Source organism: Arachis ipaensis, chromosome B2 (assembly GCF_059453495.1).
Source record: "Arachis ipaensis isolate K30076 ecotype BB chromosome B2, ASM5945349v1, whole genome shotgun sequence".
Classification (NCBI taxonomy): Eukaryota; Viridiplantae; Streptophyta; class Magnoliopsida; order Fabales; family Fabaceae; genus Arachis; species Arachis ipaensis.
In genome coordinates this window covers 8,114,854-8,120,909 of record NC_142437.1, presented here as the reverse complement: position 1 = coordinate 8,120,909, position 6,056 = coordinate 8,114,854, and positions in this window count along the sequence as shown.

The following is a 6,056-nucleotide window of genomic DNA, read 5'->3' as shown; positions in this document are numbered from 1 at the left end:
CATGTTGAGTATAGCTTGACATTTGTCTGGATTTGCCTCGATTCCCCTTTGTGTGAGCATGAATCCCAAGAATTTGCCTGCTTCAACTGCGAAGGTACATTTTGCGGGGTTGAGTCGCATGTCATGTTTCCTTATAGCGTTGAATACTTGGGACAGGTCGGACAGTAATGTATTTTCGCTTTGTGTTTTTATCAACATGTTATCCACGTAAACTTCCATGATTTTCCTGATGTGAGCAGAGAAGACTTTATTCATTAACCTTTGATAAGTAGCTCCCGCATTTTTGAGACCGAAAGGCATCACGATGTAGCAGTAGTTCGCTTTTGGTGTCAAGAACGATGTTTTTTCTTGATCTGGTGGATACATGGGGATTTGGTTATATCCTGAATAGGCGTCCATAAATGATAGGTATCTATATCCGGAGGAAGCATCTACCAGGGCGTCAATACTTGGGAGTGGATATGGATCTTTTGGGCAGGCTTTGTTGAGATCGGTGTAATCGGTACACATGCGCCACTTCCCATTTGATTTTTTCACCAGAACAACGTTGGCTAGCCATAGTGGGTACTTGACTTCTCTTATGAATCCTGCCTCCAGTAGGGTTTGCACTTGTTCTTCCACAGCTCGGGATCGCTCTGGTCCGAGTTTTCTTCGCTTCTGCTGCACCGGCCGAGATCCTGGATAGACCGCCAACTTGTGGCACATTAACTTAGGGTCTATGCCTGGCATGTCTGCGGCTTTCCATGCGAAGAGGTCGGCATTATCTCGCAGGAATTGTATCAGTGAGTTTTTTGAATCTCCTCTTAGGACCGTGCCGATATTAGTCGTTTTATCCGGGGTACCTCCAATCTGAACCTTCTCTATCTCGCCCTCTGGGTGCGGATGAAGTTCCTCCCGACGCTGAGCTCCGCCGAGCTCAATTGTATGAAACTCTTCTCCTCTTCCTTTGAGGTTTAAGCTCTCGTTATAGCAACGACGTGCCATCCTTTGATCTGCTTTTACCGTGGCTATCCCTTCTGTAGTTGGAAATTTCATGCATAGATGTGGGGTTGAGACTATTGCGCCGAGTTGATTGAGTGTTGTCCGACCTATGAGAGCATTGTAGGCTGAACTTACGTCGACTACTATGTAGTCTATTTTGAGGGTCCTAGATTGGTTCCCTTTTCCAAAAGTAGTGTGTAGCGATACCTATCCCAACGGTTGTATCGGGGTGTCTCCTAGTCCAAACAGATTGTTCGGGTATGCTCTAAGTTCCCTTTCGTCTAAACCGAGTTTGTCGAAAGCTGTTTTGAATAAGATGTCGGTAGAACTCCCTTGGTCCACTAGTGTGCGGTGTAGATTGGTGTTTGCTAATATAATTTTGATGACCATGGGATCGTCGTGTCCCAGAATGATGCCGGATGCGTCCTCTTTAGTAAATGTTATTGCCGGGATGTCGGGTGCTTCCTCCTTTCCCTCAACGTGGTATACTTCTTTGAGATATCTCTTTCGGGATGATTTGGAGATCCCACCTCCTGCGAATCCGCCATGTATCATGTGGACGTGTCTTTCTGGTGTCCGAGGTGACCGTTCAGTTCGTCCATTATCTTCGTCTCTCCGTCTTTTTCTTTGGTCATCATCCCGGGTGGCCAGAAATCGATCTAATTTGCCTTCTCTTACCAATTTTTCTATGATGTTTTTCAAGTCGAAGTATTCGTTGGTAGAGTGCCCTTGAATCCGGTGGTATTCACAATATTCCTTCCGATTTCCTCCTCCCCTTTTGCCTTTGAGTGGTCGCGCTGGGGGAATTTTCTCTGTATGGCAGACTTCTTTGTATATGTCGACCAAGGATGTTTTGAGGGGAGTATAGTTGTGGTACTTTTTGATTTTCTCACCCTGTCGATCTTCTTTCTTTTTGGAGTCCTTGTCTTTGTCTCGGTAGGAGGCCCCATATTTTGAGGTTTCTCCCAACCGAGCGTTCTCTTCCATGTTGATGTATTTTTCTGCTCGCTCTTATACTTCGTCTAAGGAGGTAGGATACTTTTTTGATATGGATTGGCTGAAAGGCCCTTCTCATAAGCCATTGATAAGCCCCATGATGGCAGCCTCTGTTGGTAAACTTTGTATGTCCATGCATGTTTTGTTGAATCTTTCCATGTAGTTGCGGAGGCTCTCCCGATCTCCTTGCTTGATCCCTAGTAAACTGGGTGCGTGCTTGGCCTTATCTTTCTGGATGGAGAATCTGGCCAGGAACTTTTTGGCCAGGTCGTCGAAGTTTGTGATGGACTTCGGAGGTAGGTTGTCAAACCATCTGATCGCCGTTTTTGTGAGAGTTGTTGGAAAAGCTTTGCAGCGAACGGCGTCTTAGGCATCGGTAAGGTACATCCTGCTCCTAAAATTGCTAAGATGGTGGTTGGGATCTGTGGTGCCATCGTACAAAACCATATCCGGAAGCTTGAAGTCTTTTGGAATTTTAGTCTTCATAATTTCCCTGGTGAATGGGTCCTGTTCTTTGCGTGAAGTTTCCTCAGGAGTGGTCCGAGGAGCTTTCATTTTGAGGTCGGCCTCTAATTGCTGTAATTTTTCTTCTAGTTCTCGTCGTCGCCGTACCTCTCTTTACAGATCTTTTTCGATCTCCCGTTGTTGCTGGGTTTCTTTCTCAAGTTATTTTAAACGTTCTTGGAGTGCTTCCATGGCTCCTGGATTTGTTGAGTTTTTGAACCCGTTGGATCCTGGGGTATCCTTTAACATAGTGTCCGCGTTCTTGTGCGGCGTTCTGTTTTCCAGATCTGAATCGTGGTCGTTGTCATGGCCGTCTGCCATGGTTTTGGGATGACTTCCAGGTTCCCCGGCAACGGCGCCAATGTTCCGAGGGTTACCTGAAACTGTAGGTCGATCTCGGACGAGATCTTCTGTACCGGTCTAAGATGATGTGTCCGGCTGGTAGGTGGCGGCCGGAGTCGTCGTGTCTGACTTGTTGGACTGTCTGCACTGCTGATTCTTAGTCACCGGAGGGTGGGGGTACCTGCAAGAGACTCCGATGCCTAAGTTAGCATGGGTATTAAACAGGTTTTATGTAGAATCAGAGTATGAGTTATACCTGGGTGCTCCAGTGTATTTATAGTAGCGTGGGCTGACCTTTCTGATAAGATAAGTTAGTTATCCTATCTTATCTTATCTTATCTTGAGTGAAGTCAGCTTATCTTCAAGGGAACCGCCTTTATCTCTGTAGGCTGGGATTGCCTTTGGATTCTGGGTCGTGTTCCTCTATTTGGGCCCTTCTATTGGGCTTTGCTGTCGATTTGGCCGAGTTCTTCGTAAAGAAGTCGGTCCGCTTGACCTGAACAGGTCGGTCGCTTTGCTACTGCACATCCTAGTTCGGACAGCTCGACCCTGGGTATGAACAACGAGCAAAGCGCCGCACAGTCTCCTCATCGGCTCCCGCGGGACACTCCCCAAAAGTCTCCTGGAACTAAGTGCAGTTTACAGCGAACTTCTGAACTTGGCTCGGAGGAGGAACCACTCCAAGCAACTCCTGGAACCACACCCAGGCAGGACGGCCACCCTTGATGTATATATGAAAATCTGTAAGGCAACCACTGACATAGCGTCCGTCCACTGGCAACCCCAACTGGTATGCCACATCCTGAAGTGTGATCGTGCACTCTCCGAACGGCATGTGGAAGGTGTGCGTCTCCGGACGCCACCGCTCGACGAATGCACTAACAAGGAGCTCATCTAATCGGAACCATCTATCGTTCAGCCTCGCAAGATGGTATAATCCGGCCATCTGTAGGTACGGAACGTATCTCTCATCCAGTGGCATGCCCTGCTGCCGCCGCATGCTCGAGATGCAACGCTGGGGCTGCCAAAACAATGACCGCATACAAAAGCAATGTAATAAACCATATACAAAAGCCATATAATAAACCACATACAAAAGTAATATAATCAACTACTTCCAAAACCGCATTTAAACCCGCTTACATAAACCACATATAATACCACTTACAATTCCACTAACAAAAAACCACTAACACAAATCGCTAACTTAAACCGCTAAACTAAACTGCCTATCAAACCACAAACAAAACCACTTCAACAAACCACATGCAATACCACCAACAAAAACCACGTGCAGCATCACAAAAATAAACCACCAAAAAAAAAAAAAACTAACCTCCTCGTTGATGACCCCGGCAATATGATCCACTCCATCCAACCGATATAGTCTACCTAGATCGTCCTCCATAAGCTAAATACTTTGCTCCAGCCTTTATCGGAGCGAAACTGGATCGTTTTCTCTGGGATTTTGTGGGGTCTGAGAGTGGAAAAGTGGTTTGAATGGGGTGGATTCGAACTCCTTTTATAGGAAAATCTAGTGTAATTCGAAACACCCCAATTCGAATTACTACTAGTGGCGAAATGTGCATAGTTCGAATCAGTGAGATTCGAATTATATAGGGTTGCAACCTCATGCTAATTCGAATCAGCATGTTTCGAATTAAGTGAAGCTAATTCGAATTGCACCAATTCAAATTACGTTGGATGCATGCTTGTAAGTAGTTCGAATTGCACTAATTCGAACTACATTCAAATTGAGTTCGAATCGTGGTGATTCGAATTACATAGTTATGCACATTGGTTGATTGCTGAATTAATTTTTCCATTGGCTTATTCATGTAATATTAAACTAACCATGGCTTATTTTGGTTTTTTACCCTAATACTAATCACATTTGAACTTAATAAAGGTCTTAATCAATTTGATTTTACCAAAATCAAGTTTATTTAAAAAATTTTTGCATTATAATATATTAATAAAAAGGTATATTAAATTCTTATTTCTCAATTAAAAAAGAATTTAATAAGAAAGAATTAAGCGATTTTTCTTAGTATCTCTAATTGATGTGTTGTTTGCAGTTATTTATTATGATTATTATCGCGCAACACGCAGAGATTGAGAGTTTAGGATTTTTGGATTATGATTTAATATTATAGTTTAAGTTTTAGGATATAAGATTTAGGGGCAAGGATTTAGAATTTTTTGAATTACGATCTTAAGTTTAGTGATTTTCTGTTCGTAATTTAGTGTTTATGCATTATGATTTAGGATTTGCACATAGGGTTTAAAGATTATGTCTTAGGAGTTTTTTAGTTTATGATATGTAGTTTATGGATTAGGATTTATAATTTAGAGTTTAGCAATTATAAGTTTAAGATTTAAGATTTTTAAATTACAATTTATGGTTGAAAAATATGATTGGTGCATAGAGATTGAAGTTTAGTGTTTTTTGAATTACCGTTCATGGTCTATATTTAGGAGCTAGTGCTTTGGGTTTACTATTAAATTTTAGTTTAAAAAAATTTGAATTAGGATATATGGTTTATGGATTAAGATTTAAGAATTAGAGATTTAGGAATTAGTGTTTAAACTCTAGTTTTTTAGATTAGGGCCTAAGATTTAAGGATTAGAATTAGTGTTAAGGATTAGGAATTAAGATTTAATATTTTTAGATTAGGATTTAAAATTAAGAATTTAAAGTTTGGGCAAAAAACCCTAATAAGTCAAGGCTAGTTTCAAATTACGCATATAAGCCAAAATGAAAATTGTTTCAGCAATGAGCCAAGGCATAATTTAATGTAATTTGAACCAGCCTGGTTCGAACTACATTCACAAGTAAATCGAACCAATCTAGTTCGAATTAGGATGGAAAATGGTTGAACATAATTCGAACCAAGGTGGTTCGAACTCTATATGCTCATAATTCGAACAAGGCTAGTTCGAATTATACCCATGAAAGCTATCCAAGTAATTCGAACCAACCTGGTTCGAATTACTCACTTTTTGGCTCCAATAGTAATTCGAACCTACCTGGTTCGAATTACTCATTATTCGGCTATATAAGGAGTTCGAATCAGCCTCATTCGAACCATTGTTCCTTTCCCCTACCCCACCAAATCCCAGAGAAAACGACCCAGATTCAATCCGACAAAGACCTGATCGGAATACTCTGCCAATGGGGGACGATCCGGCAAGGTTATATCGGTTGGACGGAGTTGCTCATATAGCCGGGG